Here is a 23,759-nt window from a genome sequence, read left to right as displayed (position 1 = left end):
CCCTCATCTTCTGTTACTATGTTTCCCTCTGCATCCACCAGGGGATGGACATTCTCCTTAGCCCTTCTCTTGTTGCTAATATATTTATAGAAACATTTCTTGTTGTTTTTCACAGCGGTGGCCAGGCTCAGCTCTAGTTGGGCTTGGGCCCTTCTGATTTTCTCCCTGCATAACCTCACAGAGTTCTTGTACTCCTCTGGAGTGGCCTGCCCCTTCTTCCAAAGGCTATAAATTCTCTTTTTATTCCTAAGTTCCAGCCTCAACACTCATTCAGCCAGGCTGGCCTTCTTCCCTGCTGGTTCATCTTCTGCACAAGGGGACAGCTGCTCCTGCACCTCGAAGATCACCTTCTTGAAGAGAGACCAGCCTCCCTGGATTCCTTTGTCCTTCGGGTTTGCCTCCCAAGGGACTCTGACAACCACCCTCCTAAACAGGACAAAGTCTGCCCTTTGGAAATCCAAGGTAGCAGATCTGCTGACCACCCTCCTGATTTCTCCAGAGATAGTAAACTGCATCATTTCATTATCACTGTGCCCAAGGGACTTCCAACCAATGCATTGACCACAAGCCCTTCTCTATTTACAAACAACAGATCCAGTGGGGCTCTTTCCCTGGTGGGCTCACTAACCAGCTGTGTTAGGAAGCTGTCATCCATGCACTGCAGGAGTCTCCTAGACTGCTTCCTCTCTGCTGTGGTGCCCAGTAACAGGATGAGGGGCAATAGGCACAGAGTGAAGCCTAGCCGGTTCCTTCTGAATATGAGGAGAAACTTCTTTGTTTTGAGGGAGACAGAGCACTAGAACAGGCCGCCCAGAGAGGTGGTGGAGTCTCCTTCTCTAGAGGTACTCAAAACCTGCCTGGATGCATTCCTGTGCAATCTGTTCTAGGTGAACATGCTTTAGCAGGTGGGTTGGACTCGATGATTACCTGAGGTCCCTTCCAAACCCAACCATTCTGTGAATCTGTGAACTGTTTTACCATGGTCTATGGGGAATCTGTGCTCTGGCACCTAGAGCATTTCCAGTAGCTATAAGGAAGAACTGTTTTACAGTGAGGACGATGAAACACTGGAACACATTTGTCCGGAGAGATGGTAGATACCCAATACCTGCGCTCCTCCTCTGCCGACGGCCCTGCCCCGCGGCCTCCCCGCAACGCCCCTTCTCCTGCCCCCAAGGGGCCGCGGCAGCGGGGGCCGGGCCGGGTGTGTCGGGGCGGGCGGAGGCGTCGGCGCTGGCCGGGAGGGGCTGAGGTGGCGGGGCGGGCAGGAGCTGGCTGAGCGCGGCTCCGCTCGGCTCGTGTGTGTCTCCCGCAGGGTCCTTCGGCCCCGGTCGGCCCCTTTGCGCAGGGCGCGATGGCGCCCGGGCTGGGGCCGTGGCTCCTGGCCTTGTCCTTGGCCGCGGGGCCGGCAGGTGAGAGCCGGGCGGGGAGGACAGCGAGCCCGGGGCTGGGTCCAAGGCTGGAGCTGCCCGTCCCGGGGCTGCGGCTGCTCCCGCGCCGGGCGCGCTGTCTCCTGGCGCTCGCCTTCCTTAGCAGGGAAGCGAAGGGCTGGAGAGTCCGATGCCGAGCGTTTCGGGCGGCGGGTCGGGCCCAAGGGTCGGGGAAGGCGCGGCTCAGCCCCGGGGAGGGCAGGCGGGACGTTGGCCCGGGCGCGGGGCTTTGCCGGGACAGAGGGGGTGGCGGGGGCGCTGTGTCGGGGCGGGGGGCGCCGGGCGGCGGCTGAACGTGCTTGGGCCGTGTGCGCGCCCTGCCCGGCTGCCTGCGCTCTCCGTCCGCAGGGGTGTGGGCGCAGCTGAGGCTGGTGGAGGCCGGCGGAGGGCTGCGAGCGCCCGGGGACTCCGTGCTCCTCTCCTGCCGCGGATACGGATTGACTTTCGGGAGTTATGGAGTTCGGTGGTACCGTCAGGCACCCGGTGGCAGACCCCAGTGGCTGTCCTATATCCGCTCGGATTCCTCATTTATTAAATTCGGGCCAGCTGTGGAGGGTCGAGCCACAGCGTCCCGGCAGAATTCCCGGTCTGAGGCATCTCTCAGCCTGCGCCTCCTGCGTCATGGGGACTCTGCCCGCTACTTCTGTGCTGTTCACACAAAGACAGGAAATCCAGCTGAGCTTGAACACAAACCTCCCACCAGGCTCCCAGCTCTTTGCCTCAGAACTTTAAGGGAGGTTCATCTCATAGGTGTTCAGGATGGCTCCCAGAGAATCAAGTAGTAACAGCATACACCTTTCAAATATTTAATTCTAACAGGCACATCCTAGCCTTTTCCATCCCCAAATGAGCTCCCACCCTCCTGCATAACATCTTCTGATGTGTCATGAAAACCCTTTTTCCTCTCACCCTCACAAACTGATTCACCTTTTGAAACAAGTTCTGCTGTTTTTGTTAGTTTCTGGCAGGGCCAGTTCCCAGACATGGCATCATTGGTGAGATGTATGAACAGCCGTGCTCTGCTTTGGGCACAGCTCAGATCAAGTCAGTCCAGCCCACGAGTTTTGCTGCCTGCAATGTGACCAGAGGAAATATGGAAAGTACGGGGGGTCCTTTGGGAGCTCAACAGGTTCCCCACTCCCTTTAATAATGGGCCCACATTTTCCCTACCCTCATTTCTCTGTCCAGACCTCCTGGCTTTTTTAACGGACACTTTGCTTGATGGGACATACAAGGAGAGCCTGAGAGAACTGAGTTTGTTTAGCATATAGAAGAAAAGGCTGTGGGGGGATTTGTCAGTGTGTGTAAACTCCTGATGCATGGAGCAAAGAAGATGAAGCCAGAGTGTTCTCAGTGTTATCCAGTGATAGGACATGTGGCAAGAAACACAAAATTGAAAGTCATTTAAATGTAACCAAATGGGTTTTTACTGTTGAGGTGCCTGAGAAACTGAAAGGGCAATGTCTCAAATATTGTATCAAAACCAGTTCTGCAACATCCAGCCACAGGAGATGGGTCATTCAGGATAAGGTGAATTATGATTTACATGTCAACAAGAAGCTAAGGAGCCAGAGACAAAGGCTGGCTGGCCGATACATGTGGTGGGGGTGTGTTGATGGACAGGTAGCTCTGTGTTCTGATAGGCCCAGCATGACACTAAGGGAGAAGACCTGAGACTGCTCAAGACCCTTCAAGGTGGCCTGAGACCCTTCAGGACTTTTTCATCTTTCACGATCACCCCCCAGTGGAGCCCACGCAAAAGACCAAAGATTATGCAAGCAGTTGATCCAGAGGTCTATAAAAAGCCCATCTGTACAAGTACTGGTGGCATACCCACCACCCTGAGGACCACTCTGCCTACCAGTCTCACCCTGGGAACTAAACCAGACTCTGGAGGATGCTGCAAACTGCTGGATCCAAGCCCCATGATATACAACATGGAGCCATAAGGGTGGTGAAATCTCTCTCTTTTTAATTTCTTTCAGACAGCAGCTCACTTACTGCATCAGCAGTGGGACAGGACACAGAATCAGAAGAGTAAAAGTGCAAAAATTTCATAGAATCATAGGATGTCCTGAGTTGGAAGGGACCCACAAGGATCATCAAGTTCAACTCCTGTCCCTGCGCAGGACAACCCCGCAGTTCACAGCATGTGTCTCAGGGCACTGTCTAGTTTCTTCTTGAACACTGTCGGGCTTGGGGCTGCGACATCTCCCTGGGGAGCCTGTTCCAGTGCTCCACAAATTTGTGTGTTGAGACAAATTCCCAGCTTCCCGCTGGCAGGTGGTGTTTAGCCATTTCCAGGAAAGCAGGCTTCATCATGTGCAATTCTTAGTTCAGATTAACATCTCCCTTCCTCCTTGTTTCCCTCAGCTTTTATTACTTCACACAATGTCATGCAGTACGGAATATCCCTTTGGCTGGTTGTTGTCAACTGTAGAGCGGGTGAGCAACATGAGAAACACAGGTGACATTGACACTGTGTAAGCTCTGGTCAGGAACAGCTAAAACATCATTCCATCTGCACCACAGATTTTGTGACAGAACACTGCAGTTTCCCCAACAGGCTACTATGTAGAAAGTTAACTCCGTCCCAGACAGACCCAGTGCATCTACTATAGCTGACCTGGCTTTGAGCAGGAGTTTTAAATTTAAAAAGCAGGAGCTTTGCCGGGGAATTGAAGATTGGTTTTGTATATTTTGTATTATTTTCTCTATTTTATTAGTAGCATTAGTAAAGTATTTTTAACTTTTTCCAAGTCTCTCTTTCTCTCCTCTTGCCCTCCTGTCACCTGTACTTAGTGGGGAGGGGCAGGCTAAGAGGGGCTGGAGGGGAGAGGGGCTTAACAAAGTATCTGCCAGGGTTTCTTGTCGCCCTGGAATCAAACCTTGACATCTCTGCAACTCCCCATCCCATGGTTGTGCTGGATCCCATACCCAAACGGTCATGTTGGATCAACCATGAAAAGCAAGAGGAAGGAAAGGACAGTCTGTGGAGGGTCAGTGTGCAGTGGGCAGCGCACCCCAAAATGGTGGCATCCATAGAGACAGTGACACTGTGTCAGGGTTCAGTCAATGTCCCATCATATGGCCATAGGGGGAGCTCTGGCATTCTTTTGAGTAGAACGAGCACAGAGAAGGGATTGTCCCTGCTCTGCTGAGCAGCCCCAACAGCCTGGTCCCCACTGAGTGTTGTGCACATGAGTTCTGGGAGAAGAGCTGGTGGGCATGAGTCTACACATCTACCACGGACAATCAGTGCCAAGGATGCCCAAGATTTCACCTGCCATTTCCTGTTGAAGAGCATAGAAGGGATGTGAGCATGAGAAACAGGTGGAGAAGTGTTCAAAATAAGGGAGCGAGTGGAGGAGTAGTGTGTTGGGCCAGAGTGAAGGAGAAGGGTGGGGTGTTGTGTCCAAATGAAACTGGGATCAGGAGGGTCCCATCCAGGAGTAGCAGGTCAGCAGCACCAAGGGTCAGGGAACATCTGGAAGGACAGCTTGCCACCCCCAGGACCACTTCTCAAGTGCCAGCAGCTCCCTGCACTCCTTCCTCAGAAAAAGGTTGGGTTGGCCCGAGAGCACCACGTCCCCTTTTGCCCACCAGAGGTTTTCCTGCCAAGCGAGTACTCTGTTATTGCAGCCTGAAGTGTGAGGGACACCCGGGAGGGCCCCAACAGCTTCACCTTCTTCTGTTCCTCCAGTCCCCGCCTCTCTCCTTCGCTGTTGTCATAGAGTGGGGGAGGGACTAGGAGGGACAAGGACTGTCAGCAGTGACAGGTCCACAGATAGGGAAGATGTGGGCAGAGCTGTTCAGCAGGCAGAGAGAAGCTGGAGTGGGGCAAGACAGAGCAGGTTTGGCCATGTGGACTGCGGTGTGCTTGGGGTTATTGCCCATGGTAGGTAAGTGAAAGGAAGGGTGATGGCACCCAGGAAGGGAACACATCCCTGTGGTCTGCATGGCTCTGTGGAGCTGTGCTGACCGCTCCCAGCCTGACCTGTTCCCTGCCTCTTCCTCGCCATCCATCCCTACAGAGCACTCTGGGAACAGCCCTCCTCCTCTTCTGCTTGAGTTAGACACCTCCATGCAGCCTGGCTCTTCTGCTGTGTGGGGACATGCAGGGCACCTGCCTGCTGCACCCACATCTTGGGGTCTAATGGTTTGCACTTGAACTGGACACTGTCCTCATGGGGCATCTTGCAAAGACCATGTTAGAGGATGGCCGCATAGGGCTCAAGTCCCGGTTGCCCTGAGTGTCCCTTGGCCATCCTGTGCTCATTGAGAACAGTTTTGCGGACAAGAGAGCGGGTTCCTCATCATCTGAGCTTGGCAAAGACAAAGGGATTTGTCCCACATGGTGCAAAACCTTCCTGCTTCAAATGAGAAGTGGAGAAAAAGCTTCCTGATCTAATGGGAAAAGAGGGAGGAAAACATGGTGTCTCCTTCCTTGGGATCCCTGATTCCTGGTACCAGCTCTATTCCTCTTCCTGCTTTCATCAGCTGAGTTCAAAGAGAAGGATTTAGTTCTCTCACTTTTCCAGTCCCATCACAATGCCTCCAACAGCGTTACTTTGACTTTGTTAATTCTTCCAGTGATCATGTGTTGCTTTTTCTCACTGCAGCAGTGACTGGGCAGGTGGTCTTGGAGCAACACACCAGGGATCTGGCTGTGCAAGAGGGAGATGGAGTCACCTTCCAGTGCAGCATGAGTGGAGACAGTATGAGCAGCTACTTGATGTTCTGGTACCGGCAGGGAGCACGTGGCACTCTGGACTGGATTTACCGGGAGGGCGATGCCTATGGAGAAGGTTTCCAGGATCGCTTTAAGGGATTAGTGGAGAGGTCCCAGAACAGATTCACACTGCAGATCCAGGCAGCAAAGCAAGGGGATGAAGCAGTGTATTACTGCGGTGCTAGGCTCATCCCAGAGCACCTCTGCAGCATGTTGGACCAAAAACTGCCTGATAAAGAAGGCAGACTTCTCTTCTTTGTAACAGGCACTAGCCAGATGTTGGTGTCCCACAATGGCAGGTGCAGGAAACAGATCTTTGGCAACCTTGCAGTAGACAGTGGTGAAGGGAATTGTTGTTGATGGGCTGAGACCATTTAGGATGCAGGAGGATCTATTGTGGGACCTTGAGAGGCTGTATGGTGAAGTGCAGGCTAGTGCACATTGCCTGGGCTCCTGTCCATCATGACCCAGATTTTCCTCCATGGCTTGGTTGCTGAGCTCCAGGATCATGGAAATATGGAAAGGTAGCTCACAGAAGTGCTGTAGTGGATGTAGACAGACTGTTCAGGAGAGACAGGCTGGGAAAGTAAGCAGGGGAGTTGCCCTTCCTGGGAAAGAACAGCTGGAATGCATGGAGTGTGATGCACGATGAGCCAGCTGGTAGCCTATGGATAGGTTTAGAGGGCAGATCAACATTGTGTCAGGTGGCTACTACATAGCGCCTGTTCTGGACCAAAAATTAGGTAATGCCTTCTTCAAACAACTGGAAGAAGCCTCATATTCACTGGCCCTGGTCCACATGGGTCAAATGAACCTAGCCAGATCTTGGCTGGTGAGAAAGTAAAGCAGGTTACAAGCAATTGTGACACTTCTGGAGGGCATGGATGAAAGCTTCATCAGAGGAAGAACTGGTGGTGGATGTGAAGGTGAGGGGCAGCCATGGCTGCAATGATGATGCATGGTTTGAGCTCAGGATCCAGAGAACAGGGAGCAATGCAAAAAGCAGGACCAAAGCCCTGGACTTCAGGAGAGCAGAATTTGGGCTCTTCAGGGATCTTTCTAGAGTAATCCAATGGAATATGATTCTGGACAGATGAGAGCTGCTTGATTTTCAGGGATCACCTCCTATGCGCTAAAGAATGTTTCCTGATGAGGAATCAGGAAGTCAAGCAAAAGTGGTCTGGGATGGTCCTTCTTTGACTCATTCTTTGCAGGCAATACTGGCGTTCAGGATTTCCAGGTATCTGACCCCATTCAGAACATCCCCAGCCAGGAAGACTTATGTCAGTGGAGGAGGATGATACCAAGGCATAGTTAAAGAACCTGGATTAACACAACTCTATGGGGACCCATACAGTGACCCACCAGTGCTGAGGGAGATGGCTGATGTAACTGTGAGGCCACCCTCAACAATCTTTGTCATGTCACGGTGACTGGGAGAGGTTTCTATGGACTCAAAGGAAGAAAAGGACAATCCCATTGTCAAGAGGAGGGATCTGACAACCTCCAGGCTCATCAGGCTCTCCTGGCCCATCCCCTCTCTGAGTTCCTGCAAAGGTGATGGAGCAAATAATTCTGAAAACCATTCCCAAACATGAAGAACAAAGTGATGACTGCAAAAAGTCAGCATGGGTTTGTGAAACGGAGATCATGCTTAACCAACCTGAAAGCCTTCTGCAGTAAGACAAGGATCTTGATGGATGATGAGGGAGTACTTGTTGAGTATTCTGAATTTAGTTACACTTTCAGCACTGTCTCTCTTAGAAGCGCTGAAGACAAAGCTATTTATGATTGTCTAGGTAAGTGCTAAGTGACATGGTCTCACAAGGGTGCACCTTCCTTGCGCCAGCCTTTCTCACAGGATTCTGGGACCTGAGACTCCTTGGTAGTAGAGACTGAGGTGACTAAGGCATTCAGCACCTGTCAGCAGGTCTCCCACCCCCTTCAACGGTGGGCCCACATTTCCCCTAGCCTTTTTTATCTGTGCAGACCTTCTGGCATTTTTACCTGATGCCTTGCTCGTTGGGATGGAAGGCTCTTGAGCTCAGCACTGCTGAGACTGTGGACTACTGCGTCCACTGCTGGGCTCCCCAGCATGGAAAAGACATGCACATATCAGAACAAATGCAATGAAGGGTCATGAAGATGAGGGAAGGAGCATCTGACATACAAGGAGAGCCTGAGAGAACTGAGTTGGCTTAGTGTAGAGAAGAAAATGCTATGCAGAAGGCAAAGCAGATGGAGCCACAGTTTTCACAGTGTTACCCAGTGACAGGACATGTGACAACAAACACAAAATGAAATGCCCTATTAATGTAGCAAAGTATTTTTTCACTATTGAGGTGACAATTCAAAACTGAACTGGACAAGGTTGGGGGCAGCCTGCCGTGGTGGCTTGGCTCAAGATGGCAGTTCAGCCCCACACAGCCTCTCACTTACTGCATCCACAGTGCGACGGGAGACACAGTTGGAACGGTAAAATTGATAATACTTCTGTGTTGCAATAAAGCCATTTTAATAAGCGAAGCAATATCTGCATCTGCAAGCTAAGCAAAATAAGTAGTTAATTCCACTATGTAGGTGGTTAACTCCATCCCAGACAGACCGGGTACACCTACTCTAGTTAACCTGGCTTCAGGTAGGAGGTGTACACTGGATATTTTCCAGAGGTCAGTTGGCTCACACTCTGCTCGCCCTTTCTTCTACACTTTCTGGAGAGCCCAAAAGGGCAGGATCAGGCCTGATGGCCAATCAGAGCTTTTAAGAGACAGTATTTCCTTTGGGAGTGCTCTTGTGTCCCTGGGTTTCTGACTGGGGTCAGACCTCTAGTCTTTCCTCCTCATGTGCTGCCAACATTCTGCCATGTACCCCCTGCAATCCTCTGGCAATGGCCTCTGGGTGTGTGTGAGGGGGAGAGGAAGACCCCCCACCAATCTCTTCCTCTTGAATTCCCTCCTCTTCACTCTGTCCAGGAACCCTGTCTCCAGCAGCAAGCTGTGGCCAGCAGTAGCCTCCCAGGCTCCTGGAATCAGCCAGTCAACTGGTCAAATGGGGATTCATGTTAATCCTCATTCTTCCAAAGCAAATGTCTGAGTTTAGGTACATGGTTGTACAATCTCATCACATGTGCATGTACCTGCGTCTGCAACTCTGCAAAAGAGCAAGACATCATAAGATCGAACAGAATACCTCACACAGAGCAGATGCCACAAATACAGCCAACATAACGATAGTGAACAGCTCTCCTGACTCCTCTTCGTGCTACTTTTTTACACACCTATATTACTTTTGTATCACTTGCATATTTCGCTCAGGAGTTCCAGAGGCAGAAAACTTGTAGCCAAAAGGGAAAATGTGTTTTCCTCAACACTCCTCTAAAACACTGTTTCTGCAGGTCATCAGGGGAATGGCAAAGTCCAACTTTCTGTTTTCCCCTTTGCCCTGGCACATATCACCTGCAAAGATGTGAATGTGCCTGTGAGTCTTTCACAGAATCACAGGAAGGCTGAAGTTGGAGGGCACTTCAGGAGATCATCTGACTCAAGACCCCTACTTAAGCAAGGCCACCTAAAGCTGGTGTTCCTGGACCACACCCACACAGCTTGTGAATATCTTCAAGCATGGAGATCCAACAATGTATCTACGTAATGTGTGCCAGGGCTCTGATTCCCTTAGAGTGAAAAGCTGTTTCCTCATTTTCAGATGGATCATCCTGTGTTTCAGCTTGCACATATTGACGCTTGACCTCTTCCTGAGAACCACTGAAAATAACTTGGCCCTGCCTACCCTGCACCCTCCCTTCATATGTTTCTACATATTGGTAAGACACCGCCCCCAGACCTTCTCTTCTCCCGGGTTAACAGTCCCAGATGTCTCAGCATTCCCTTGTATTCCCTGGAGGTGCTCCAGTCCCATAATCATCTTTATGTCCTTTATCTACTCTCTCTCCTTTATCCCCGTGTCTTGGGGAGTCAAGAAGTGGATCCAGTACTCCAGGTGTGACCTGAGCAGAAGGGAAGGATCAAGCTCCCTGACCTGCTGGCAATATGTTGTCCAGTGCATCCCAGGATACCATTATTCACCTTTTCCACAAAGGGCACATTTCTGATCAAGTTGTTGTTCAGGAGAATCGTTGGGTCCTTTTCTAAAAATGAGATTCCCAGCTGAACAGGTCCCAGCCTGGCCTGGTACATGGGGTTGTTTCTCCTCAGATGCAGGACTTTCCTCTTCCCCTTTTGTGGAAGTGCAGGAGGTTCCAGTCAGTCCATTTCTCAGGCTGTCAAGGCCCCTTGGGATGGCAGCACAGGCCTCGGAGTGTCTTGGTCTCCGCGGGTGGGGGATGGGAGTGAGGCCAGGGCGGGCTGGGGCTCGGGGCACGCGAAGGGTCCTGCGAGGACACGCCGCGGCCCGACAGCCCGTCCCTGGCGCTGGGGCTGGGGCCGGCCGAGGCAGCGACCCCCTTCCGCAGGGCTGGACAGCGCGACAAGGCGGGACAGCGCCGGAGCCGCGCTGGGAGCCGAGGGACAGGAGCCTTGTTCTGCCGGGGCACCGCGCTCCTCCTCTGCCGACGGCCCTGCCCCGCGGCCTCCCCGCACCGCCCCTTTTCCTGCCCCCAAGGGGCCGCGGCAGCGGGGGCCGGGCCGGCTGTGTCGGGGCGGGCGGAGGCGTCGGCGCTGTCCCGGAGGGGCCGAGGCGGCGGGGCGGGCAGGAGCTGGCTGAGCGCGGCTCCGCTCGGCTCGTGTGCGGCTCCCGCAGGGCCCTTCGGTCCCGGCCGGCCCCTTTGCGCAGGGCGCCATGGTGCCAGGGCTGGGGCCGTGGCTCCTGGCCTTGTCCTTGGCCGCGGGGCCGGCAGGTGAGAGCCGGGCGGGGAGGACAGCGAGCCCGGGGCTGGGGCTGCCCTGCCCGTCCCGGGGCTGCGGGGCTGCGGCTGCTCCCGCCTGATGTCGAGACATCTTTTGAATATCTCCAAGCATGGAGACTTCTCAAGCTTCCTGGGCAACCTACTGCTCACTCACCATCACACGGAAGAAGTGGTTTTTAACATTTAGAGGGAGTCCTTGAGCTATTGTGACCTGTTCGTCCTTGTCTCCTGGGGCTGCAGGTGTGTTTTCTCAGGTGTAGACAGAGACCTCTGGCCCCACAGTAGGAAAGCTCTCAGAGGCTCCCATGCTCATCTACCACATCTCTGTCATACCCATCACCAATAGCAGCTACACTTGGGACTGGATCCATCAGACTCCTGGCAGAGACCTGCATCGTGTAGCGCTGAAGGTTCCTTTCACAGGACTCCAGCACATTGTTTCTTCCTTCCAGACCCGAGTTACCAGCTCTGCGGAGCCCTCCAGGAACTGACTCTCCCTAGAAGTGCTCTGGCCATCAGCTGCAGACACGGCCTCCTATTTCTGCAGCACCAGAGAGCTGGAAAAAGACACAGTGCTTGAAACACAGGCAGGGCCAGGGCAGAACTGGAAGGAGGGATTTTAAATCCAGCTGGTCTTTTGTGGTTGCTGCAAGGTAATATTTTTCCCAGACTTCTCAAGACTAGTCTGGGCTGGCTTTTTCCAGAAACAGGCACAGAGCAGCAGCAGTCTCTCACAAGAACACGCAAAGCCATGAACATGTTATTACTTTCTTGCTTTCTTCTCAGTCTTTCTCACAGGCAGAAGGTGACAGGGAAAGAGGTTTGTTCTTTTGGAAGAAGTGCAACAAGCATTGAAAGAATTGAAATTTGAACATGGAAAGACAGAACTTAATTGCATTTGGACACCTTACATTGTTCAGGGAGTCTTAATGTTGCAGCAGTGCATAACTGTGGCAGAATGCAAACCCCGCTCTCTCCCCCTCCCTCCTTCAGTATGGAAGGAGTAGGCACATCTCCCTCTCTCTCTGCTATTTGAGGCCAACAACTTCTTTTGTTTGGCCCCAGAGCCCCTGGCCAGGGCCATTAGGAGAAGGGAGTGCCGAGGCACCACTGAGCCGCGGGGCACCTGCGGCCAGTGTGGGGGATGTCTGGAGGCTTCAGGGGCACCCACAGCCAGTGTGAGGGTGCAGAGAAGCTTCTAGAATGGCTACAGTCAGATCAGATCAGCCAATATAAAAACGGGATTCTCGTTGAGACTCCGCCCATTGTCGCGGGTCTCTCAGAGCATGAGCAAGATGCTGATGCCAAGAGCCCCCCTCCCCGGGATGGAGACTGCGCTTGCCTTGCCGCCACGGGTGTGAGTAAAACTTCTCACAGAATTGCGAGTATATTTATACTTTCCGTGCACATATGCACGCGTAACTTTCCGTGCTCAATACAAGCACGGGTAAAATTAATCCTCGCACAATTGTGAGTGGATTTTCCTTCTGTGCACATTTGCATGTGTAACTTTCCGTGCACATTTGCACACTTACTTTCCGTGCTTAATACAAGCACGTGTAACTTTCCGTGCACATTTGCACGTGTAACTTTCCGTGCTCAATACAAGCACGTGTACTTTCCGTGCTCAATACGAGCACGTGTACAAATTATTTCCTCGCGACTGTATTTTCCTCCCGTGCTTCCACATAAACATGTGTAATATTCTGTGCACATTGGCACGTGTAAGTAAATTAACCCTCGCAGGATGGCGAGTGTATTATAAATTTACCCTCGCACAATCGCGAGTGTACACTTCCTGTACTCACTACGAGTACGTGTATCTCTTTAAAAATAATCCCACACCATGTTTAGGCAAGTGTGTACTTCTCCGGGACTCAGGGACGGCTCCAGCATTGTTTTGGGTGAAGCCATGTGCATACACTCTGTGGCCTGCCTGTTGTATTAGTTGCTGCCCCTTAATAATTTTCCTCAACTGATATACGAACCTTTATTTAAGTCACTTTGGAGTGCTAAAACCCTGTTTCTCACTGGTTTAATAAAAGTTGTTTTGGACTCTGTTGTCCCTTAAACTAACTTTGGGGTACCTCCGTGACAATTTTGGCGTAGTCGAGCAGGGTATCAGAGATGGAGGAATTATTTTGAGGATTGAGTAATATTTCTGCAGCAACTTGGCGTCTCGTGGTGTGTTTCCTTCTGACCGTTTGCTTTAACTTAGTGCGGGATGTGCGTAAACTTGACTTCCAAATAGACGAAGAAGTTTTGTGGCAAAACAAATGCGCGGGCTTTTGAAGCAAACGCCCCTCCAACCCGCCGCTTCTCGACACTGAAAACAGTGTTGATGAAAGAGAGGATGTGCGCCCTTTCATTGAAATGGAGATGTGTACGTGCTTTGTTTGTGTTGTCCCGTGTGCCAAGGGTGATCGGATATTGTTAAGTGGTAGTTCGGGCGCTTCCCCACCTCCTACCGAGGGATCTGGTACTGGTGGCGCTGCGACCGATTCGTGGGAGCCTTGGTGGGTTCGCTATAGCTGGCCACTCCCCTCCTGACCGGCCGGTCCCGATTGCCCATCGCAGTTGAGACCGTGACCTGTCCCCAGCCGCGGTGTCCAGACGGTCCCCGCCCAGTACCAGCAACTCGGAGGGTCCGGCATAGCAAAGAGCTGCTAGAAATACATGTCCAGTATGGGCGTGACCCAAAAACAGAGGCAAGCTTCCCCCCATAAACCTTCTACTGCCTGTCCGCGCACCTCCTCCCAGCTGGCCACCCCCCCGCCACCGTTCCTGGCATCCAAGACCTGGCGGTGTGGGGCGGGGCAGCCCGGCCTCGCGAGCGCTGGCAGGCAACCACCTTCCCCAGGTTGGCCGCCTCCCTACCTCGCTGCGGGCGGGAGCGCCCCCCACTACTCTTGCAAACTGAAGTAAAAAAAAAAAAAAGCCGTGGCTTGGGACCAGCGACCCCGCCCCGGCTCAGTGCTCTCTGAGGGTCAGAAGCAGCTCTCATTAGGACCCGGCAATGTGCCTCAGCACTGCTGCTAACTAAAAGTAGCTGCTAATATTACTTGCTATCAAAAAAATTTACTGGCACTCCACTGCAGCTAAATGGGGCATTATGGAGGTCATTAATGATTTTGATAAAGAGTCAATAACAGGCAACAACTCGATAAAGACCTGCCCCCAAAACAAAAAGTCCAAGAGATCGTTCCTGCTCAGAAACTTCTGAGCTAGTTCAACATGTTAACTATGAAAGCCCGGTTCCGAAGGGACCGAGATCTGTTTTTGTGTTTTCTTGCAGGGCGAAGGAAGATGACAGGGTGGAAGAGGATCCAGATGCCTTGGAAACAACACCAAGAGTGACGGGGTGGAAAAGGATCCAGCTAACACCAGCAAGGCATGGAAGAGGATCCAGATGCCTTGGAAACAACACCAACAATGACGGGGTGGAAGAGGATCCAGCTAACACCAGCAAGCCATTCAGAAGGAAGGCAGTCACAGAAATGGGCACACTAATGAACTGTGACTGATGTTTGCACTCAATAATTACCTTGGGCAATTGTTGATTGTTGTAATTACTTCAATTCTATTGTTCATTGTTATTAATAACTGTTTTGCAGGGGTAAGTCAACACATGAGATATGGTGATCCACAGTGGACATTAAGGCTCACTGGCAGAAGTGTCCCCTTTTTACTTTGGAGGCAAGAAGTGACTGCTGACCACTCCAGAGTTATATCAGATCATGACTGTAGTCACAGGGTGGGATTGTGGCAGAATGCAAACCCCGCTCTCTCCCCCTCCCTCCTTCAGTATGGAAGGAGTAGGCACATCTCCCTCTCTCTCTGCTACTTGAGCCCAACAGCTTCTTTTGTTTGGCCCCAGAGCACCCTGGCCAGGGCCATTAGGAGAAGGGAGTGCCGAGGCACCACTGAGCCGCGGGGCACCTGCCGCCAGTGTGGGGGATGTTTGGAGGCTTCAGGGGCACCCACAGCCAGTGTGGGGGTGCAGAGAAGCTTCTAGAATGCCTACAGTCAGATCTGATCAGCCAATATAAAAACGGGATTCTTGTCGAGACTCCGCCCATTGTCGCGGGTCTCTCAGAGCACGAGCAAGATGCTGCCACCGAGAACCCCCCTCCCCGGGATGGAGACTCCGCTTGCCTTGCCGCCACGGGTGTGAGTAAAACTTTTCGCAGAATTACGAGTATATTTATACTTTCCGTGCACATATGCACGCGTAACTTTCCGTGCTCGCTACGAGCACGTGTAAAATTAATCCTCGCACAATTGTGAATGGATTTTCCTTCCATGCACATTTGCATGTGCAACTTTCTGTGCACATTTGCACGCTTACTTTCCGTGCTTAATACAAGCACGTGTACTTTCCGTGCACATTTGCACGTGTAACTTTCCGTGCTCAGTACAAGCATGTGTACTTTCCGTGCTCAATACGAGCATGTGTATAAATTATTTCCTCGTGACTGTATTTTCCTCCCGTGCTTCCGCATAAACATGTGTAATATTCCGTGCACATTTGCACGTGTAAGTAAATTAACCCTCGCAGGATTGCGAGTGTATTATAAATTTACCCTCGCACAATCGCAAGTGTACACTTCCCGTACTCACTACGAGTACATGTACCTCTTTAAAAATAATCCCGCACCGCGTTTAGGCAAGTGTGTACTTCTCCGGGACTCAGGGACGGCTCCAGCCTTGTTTTGGGTGAAGCCATGTGGGCCTTTTTAAGCAAACGCGCGGGCTTTTTAAGCAAACGCCCCTCCACACCCCTGCTTCTCGACACTGAAAACATTATTGATGAAAGAGAGGATGTGCGCCCTTTCATTGAAATGGAGATGTGTACGTGCTTTGTTTGTGTTGTCCCGTGTGCCGAGGGTGATCGGACATTGTTAAGTGGTAGTTCGGGCGCTTCCCCACCTCCTACCGAGGGATCTGGTACTGGTGGCGCTGCGACCGATTCGTGGGAGCCTTGGTGGGTTCACTATAGCTGGCCGCTCCCCTCCTGACCGGCCAGTCCCGATTGCCCATCGCAGTCGAGACCGCGACCTGTCCCCAGCCGCGGTGTCCAGACGGTCCCCGCCCAGTACCAGCAACTCGGAGGGTCCGGCATAGCAAAGCCCGACCTCGCGAGTGCCGGCGACCGCCCCGGGACTGGCGGCACCAAACGGAGCAGCCTGAAAGAGCTGCTAGAAATAGATGTCCAGTACGGGTGTGACCCAAAAAACGGAAGCAAACTTCCCCCCGTAAAGCTTCTGCTGCCTGTCCGCGCACTGCCCCCCGGCTGGCCCCCCCCGCCACTGTTCCTGGCATTCAAGTCCTGGTGGTGTGGGGCGGGGTAGCCCGGCCTCGCGAGCGCTGGCAGGCAACCACCTTCCCCAGGTTGGCCGCCTCCCCCACTTCGCTGCGGGCGGGAGCACCCCCCCCAATTCTTGCAAACTGAAGTAAAAAAAAAAAAGCCGTGGCTTGGGACCAGCGACCCCGCCCCGGCTCAGTGCTCTCTGAGGGTCAGAAGCAGCTCCCATTAGGACCTGGCAATGTGCCTCAGCACTGCTGCTAACTAAAAGTAGCTGCTAATATTACTTGCTATCAAAAAAATTTACTGGCACTCCACTGCAGCTAAATGGGGCATTATGGAGGTCATTAATGATTTTGATAAAGAGTCAATAACAGGCAACAACTCGATAAAGACCTGCCCCCAAAACAAAAGGTCCAAGAGATCGTTCCTGCTCAGAAACTTCTGAGCTAGTTCAACATGTTAACTATGAAAGCCCAGTTCCGAAGGGACCGAGATCTGTTTTTGTGTTTTCTTGCAGGGCGAAGGAAGATGACAGGGTGGAAGAGGATCCAGATGCCTTGGAAACAACACCAACAGTGACAGGGTGGAAAAGGATCCAGCCAACACCAGCAAGGCATGGAAGAGGATCCAGATGCCTTGGAAACAACACCAACAATGACGGGGTGGAAGAGGATCCAGCTAACACCAGCAAGCCATTCAGAAGGAAGGCAGTCACAGAAATGGGCACACTAATGAACTGTGACTGATGTTTGCACTCAATAATTACCTTGGGCAATTGTTGATTGTTGTAATTACTTCAATTCTATTGTTCATTGTTATTAATAACTGTTTTGCAGGGGTAAGTCAACACATGAGATATGGTGATCCACAGTGGACATTAAGGCTCACTGGCAGAAGTGTCCCCTTTTTACTTTGGAGGCAAGAAGTGACTGCTGACCACTCCAGAGTTATATCAGATCATGACTGTAGTCACAGGGTGGGATTGTGGCAGAATGCAAACCCCGCTCTCTCCCCCTCCCTCCTTCAGTATGGAAGGAGTAGGCACATCTCCCTCTCTCTCTGCTACGTGAGTCTAACAGCTTCTTTTGTTTGGCCCCAGAGCACCCTGGCCAGGGCCATTAGGAGAAGGGAGTGCCGAGGCGCCACTGAGCCGCGGGGCACCCGCGGCCAGTGTGGGGGATGTTTGGAGGCTTCAGGGACACCCACAGCCAGTGTGGGGGTGCAGAGAAGCTTCTAGAATGCCTACAGTCAGATCTGATCAGCCAATATAAAAACGGGATTCTTGTCGAGACTCCGCCCATTGTCGCGGGTCTCTCAGAGCACGAGCAAGATGCTGCTGCCGAGAGACCCCTCCCCGGGATGGAGACTCCGCTTGCCTTGCCGCCACGGGTGTGAGTAAAACTTTTCGCAGAATTGCGAGTATATTTATACTTTCCGTGCACATATGCACACGTAACTTTCCGTGCTCAATACGAGCACGTGTAAAATTAATCCTTGCACAATTGTGAGTGTATTTTCCTTCCATGCACATTTGCATGTGTAACTTTCCGTGCCCTTTTGCACGCTTACTTTCCGTGCTTAATACAAGCACATGTACTTTCCGTGCACATTTGCACGTGTACTTTCCGTGCTCAATACAAGCACATGTATAAATTATTTCCTCGTGACTGTATTTTCCTCCCGTGCTTCCACATAAGCATGTGTAATATTCCGTGCACATTTGCACGTGTGAGTAAATTAACCCTCGCAGGATTGCGAGTGTATTATAAATTTACCCTCGCACAATCGCGAGTGTACACTTCCCATACTCACTACGAGTACGTGAATCTCTTTAAAAATAATCCCACACCGTGTTTAGGCAAGTGTGTACTTCTCCGGGACTCAGGGACGGCTCCGGCATTGTTTTGAGTGAAGCCACGTGCATGCACTCTGTGGCCTGCCTGTTGTATTAGTTGCTGCCCCTTAATAATTTTCCTCAACTGATATCCGAAACTTTATTTAAGTCACTTTGGAGTGCTAATACCCTGTTTCTCACTGGTTTAATAAAAGTTGTTTTGGACCCTGTTGTCCCTTAAACTAACCTCGGGGTACCTCCGTGACAATAACAACAGTCAATCAGTGGTACCCGAGAAAATGGGCACTGCACTGGGAACTACACTGCCAAGATGTTTTTTCCCAGGATATGATGAAAAATTTCTTTTCTCCATTCGTAGTTTCGACTTCATGTGAATAAACACACATGTCCATATTCTGAGAACTGAACATTCATTTCTGTATTTGGAAGTGTAGATTTTCATGGAAGTGCATTGGCTTGTATATCTCTATATGCAAATGCATCCATATGCTTTTATGCATACATCCATTGCCTTTGAATAATACCCCAAGCCTGTCAGTATTTAAGAAGAAACTAGACAACACCCTCAGACACACGGGGTGACCTGTGGGGTGTCCTGTGCAGGGACAGGAGTTGGACTCGATGATCCTTGTGGGTCTGTTCCAACTCAGGACATTCTATGGTTCTATGCCCTGGGTGTCCTATACAAACTAGAGATACGTGGGAGGTCAGTTATCCCCAAACATTGCCCTGATTAAGACATTTGGCTCTGTGGAAGAATTGCTGCTGCGGATTTATGGAAGAGCCATTCAATACAGTAGACTGCCTGTCGGGCCAATGTCAGATGTCTTGTAAAGGCTTGTCCTGGTTTTGTTAAAAAACAAGGTTCTCTTTTAGTGAATTTGCCTGTCAGCTAAAGCTTCATATCAGCTGCATTTTCCTGGAGAACCAGATCCATGTTTTGGTAAATGGAATGCAAAGTTATCAATAAGCATGGATGGACATCTTGTGAGAGGGGCAACGAGAAACTGGTGACCAAGAAACTGACCAACGGTGTATAACATTCCATTCACATGAATACTTCATATAAAAGTGGGAGATCATGAGGATCTCATCCCTTTTCCTTATGGCCGACATTAGGAGAGGACCTGGCAAGTCGTCCCTGCGAACTGAGGCCTAGTGAGAGACTGAATCCAGCTCCGGTTGGCTGCAGGGTCCAATCCAGGACTTCAGGTGCCAGTTCTGCAGTTGCTGAGACTTTCAAGATTGGTTTTGTATATTTTGTATTATTTTCTCTATTCTTACTGGTAGCATTAGTAAAACATTTTTAATTTTCCAACTCTCTTCTTTCCGTCCTTCTTTCCCTCCCGACCACCTGTCCTGAGTGGGAAGGGGGAGAGGGAGGGGCAAACGGGGGAAGGTGGGGCGAGAGGAGGTTAACAATACACCTGCCAGGGTTTTATTGTCACCCCACAATCTAAACCCTTGACAAGGCTATAAATAGAAAGCAAATACTACTTTATTTCTTCTGTTCCTACCCTCCTTTCTTGTAGCTTTCATCAGTTCAGGGATTTCCCCAAGCAGAAATTATAGATCTCATCTTAAATCACTACTTTTAGCTGTCCTCTCCATTGTGAAGGTTGTGAGCTACTGCTTGGTCTTAAATATCTAGTTTTCTAAGATCACCTACACTGTCTCCAGGGAATTCAGAACCAGTAACATTTCTGTCTTGGTCAAATGGTTGAACGGAGTGATTCTGTCCACAGAAGAACATAATTGTGTTAAAGTAAAAATTGAGATATTTTTGAGGCCAAGTAGAATTATTCTGGAAGTACCAGGATAGTTTGTTCTGGATAGAAGCAGTGTAGACCTTTCAGCAAGGGCTGAAGGAATTCAAACAACCATGCATGCACCAATAACCTGCTAGCAAAAAAAGAAATGTGTAGAAATAACAACTAGTTCCCCTCTAAAATGTATCTTCATTTACTTAGGACACTTTTCTAGAGGAAAAGAGACTCCCTTTCTTCTCTTCTGAAACAGAACTCAAGGAGAGGTCTTCAGTATCACTGAAGATCTCTCTGACATCTCACCGGTGATGCTGGAGCGCCTCCTGTGATTCTTTGCAGGGGATAAACCAGGACAGCGAAAGGAAAAAGCAGAACTCAATTTTCAAAAGGAACAAATCCAAATTTGTGGCTTGTGGGAGGCTGTGAAGACAGGTGTGTTTCTGTGGCCACCCAAATGGAAGAATGTTGTTCAACTGCATCTGAGATCTGGGTGACAAGCAAGGAGTGGTCTCACTGCTTCGAGAAGATTTGGCAGCAACTGAAGGATGTGGGAGAGGCACCTGTATGCACCCAGGCTCGTTCCAGCAGCTATTTAAAGCTTGTTCATTTTATCCTGCCAAGAGTTCAAGAGCCTGAAAGCATCACATCAGCTGATTTGGCAACTTACCTGGAGGACTGAGGAAATAAGGAGGAGAAAACAATTTGACATAATAAAGGGAACAGCAGATGAACATGTCTGGAATTAAAACCAGTGATTAAAAATGGGAAATACACCTTTGTACTTGGTAACAACAATAATGCAAACATTGAGTAACACAGCAGGGAACCAGAAAGATCTGTGAACAGGATGAAATAATGCTATTTCCTTTTATGTCTTAGAAATGAATTTAAGGATTCAGAAACTGTTCCACCGTTTCAGGTAACTGTTGACCAAAATCATTAAAGTAAGATAAAAATAAAATTAAACACCAACTTTAGTCAACCTAAACTAGATGTTCCTCACCTTCAAACTCAGCTGAAAGCATGAAAGATCCATCTCAGTGTTCAAATAATCTAGTTCACGAAATCAAAGAAATTAGAAAAATGGTGCATATAATTATGAAAAAACTTCCAAGACCCTTATAAAAATGACACTCAAACAAGAAATATTATTAGGTTGGTGCAAAAGTAATTACATTTTTGGATCATTAATTTTAAATCATTATAACTAGTCTTAAGCATGTCTTTATTAATCAAAATAGGAACCATTACAATCAACACATTTTCACCAATGAGAAATAAATTTGTTTATTCCTGTAAGTGTAAAAATCTGTGCTTTGGGATTTGACAAACTCTTGGAAATAATTTTCTTCATCCTGCTGGTTGTGAAATCATTTTCCATGCAAAAAGTTGTCAAGAAGCTTGAAGAAGTGGTAGTTGGTTGGCAAGAGGTCAGGTGAATCGGGTGGATGAGCCAAAACTTTGTAGATCAATTCATTAAACTTTTGAGGCATTGGTTGTGCGACATGTGGCTGGGCATTGTCGTAGAGAAAAATTGGACCCTTTCTGATGGTCCCTGCTGGCTGCAGGTGTTGCAGTTTTCAGTGCATCTCATTGATTTGCTGAGCATACTTCCCAGAGCATATTACTTACTGGTTTTGCTGGGATTCAGAAAGCCGTAGTCCATCAGACTGACAGCAGAGCACTGAACAGCGACCATGATGTTTCTTTCGTGCAAGTTCAGCTTTGGGAAGTGCTTTGGAGAATCTCCATCCAGCCACTGAGCTTGTTGTTGCTGTTTGTCATATAAAATCCACTTTTCATCGCACATCACAACCGAGAAATGGTTTGTTGTTGTTGTGTAGAGTAAGAGGAGATGAGACTTCAAAATGATGATTTTTTTGATTTTTGGTCAGCTCATGAGACACCTAGTTTTCGAGCTTTTTCACCTTTCCAATTTGCTTCAAATACCGAATGACCATAGAATGGTGGAAGTTGAGTTCTTTGGCAGCTTCTCATGTAGTTGTAAGAGGATCAGCTTCAATAATTGCTCTCAATGGGTTGTTGTCAACTTGCAATGGCCAGCGGCTATGCTCTTCATCTTCAAGGCTCTAGTCTCCTTTGCAAAACATCTTGACCCACTGCTGCACTGCATGTTTGTTACCAGTTCCTGGGCCAAATGTGTTGCTGATGTTGTGAGTTGTCCCTGCTGTTTTATGACCCATTTTGAACTCGAATGAAAAAATGGCTCAGATTTGCTTTTTCTCTAACACAATTTCAATAGTCTAAAATAAATAAAAAATAAACAGCAAGTAATAAGTCCAAAACAATTAAAAAAATCCCAACAGACCAAACAAAGAAACAAAAAACAACAACCAACCAAGCATAAAGTGAGAAAAGAGCATTAAAATGATGTATAACATACACCATATTTATTTAAGAATGTATTCTAATACTGAAGAGCAAATTTCAACAATGCAAAAACTGCAATTCCTTTTGCACCAACCTAATAAAAATCAAATACCTGAGTAAATAAGCAGCTTTAGCACATTAAGACAGAGTCCACTAAACTGCTATCAGCTAAACAAAGACAGCTTTTGAACACTTCATAAACATGGACTCATTTTTTATTTGGCTTGAAAATAGGCTTTTAGAACCTAAATACTTGAAGGTCTAGAAAGAGCTAGGACATGTAGAATGAAAATAAATTGAAAATTAATAAGACTTGGGCAGCTCCCCCAGATAGTCTTTAAAATATTTCACCCTAACTCTCTTGATGTCTGTTAAAAAACAAACCAGTAATCAGGTCCTTCAAGTGAGAATAGCTCTAACAACTCAAAAGGAACAATATTCCCTTTTGGCAACTATGGGCAATATTTTTGCGAGAGATTAATATGATCCTATCTGCCAAAAAAAGCAATGATGATGATACTTTTAGTGTCTAGCAACCTCTCTGGAACAGTATTAGATTGTTCAGAAGTAGAACAATATAGAGGAAGAGGAAGAGGAAAAGAAAGCCCAGCTCTTCAAAGGACATGAAAGTGGAGACATCACCTGGCACTGAAAAAAGCATGTGTTTTTGTAGAGCTGTCTACCACTGTGGTTGGTACGTCTCACAGTGATTGAAAAGGACTGAACCACTATACACAAATTGTCTTACTCACTGCCTTGTCTTGAAGGTGGAAACATGGTGCCTTGTGTAGTCTCTTTTTCCTTATGCACACACACAAATTCAATTCCTATAATGACACAGACAGCAGGAAGACCTCTTAATGCAGGGCCAGTTTCCCCAACATCTATTGTCAGATCTTGGATCTTGCAAGGGACATAATTTTACCCATCTGACTGTCGGCTCAGGTTGAGCAAGTGGGTATTAACGGACTGTGTATTAGATGTTTTCATTTAAGCTTAGAATTATATTCTTCTGTTGGTCTCAGAGTACAGAGAAAGTAAGATTTGTTCACACTTTTTTGGTAAGAACAAAGATCCTTTAGCTTCATATCCAACAGTGATCAGAAGCAGATGCATGAAGAACAAGAGCAGGAGAATAGAAAGGGTACTTCCCACTCGTAATCTCCCTGCTATCTGACATCAGAACAAGAGTTCCAAATCATGTTTGGTTCCTTTCTATTTACCTGGTATGTGGCTGTAATAGAAGATCAGCAAGGAGAAGAATTGTAACTACATGCAAGTGACTGCAGCTGGGGTGTAGAAAAAACACATAAATGACAAGTAGAATCTCTGTATTTGGATAACAGGCCTGTGAAAAAAGTCTTAAAGGCACCTTATCATGCATCCTTGAAATTTCTTCAGGCAAAAATCAGAGCA

At 49.1% G+C, this 23,759-nt stretch overlaps 1 protein-coding gene and 1 gene segment (V, D, J or C); both read left to right on the top strand.

Annotated features, from left to right (window-relative positions):
• Positions 1-23,759, top strand: part of LOC309449223 (T cell receptor alpha chain MC.7.G5-like) — a gene marked incomplete at its 5' end in the record, with an annotated part of 441,544 nt that overhangs the window by 328,810 nt on the left and 88,975 nt on the right. The window lies entirely within an intron of this gene.
• On the top strand, positions 1,304-2,212 carry LOC309448907 (Ig heavy chain V region C3-like). The segment is given in 2 exons: positions 1,304-1,412; positions 1,779-2,212.

Source organism: Streptopelia decaocto (genome assembly GCF_964273445.1).
Source record: "Streptopelia decaocto genome assembly, chromosome: 22".
NCBI lineage: Eukaryota > Metazoa > Chordata > Aves > Columbiformes > Columbidae > Streptopelia > Streptopelia decaocto.
The sequence above is the reverse complement of the archived record's forward strand: the minus strand, read 5'-3'. Positions and strand labels throughout refer to the sequence as shown.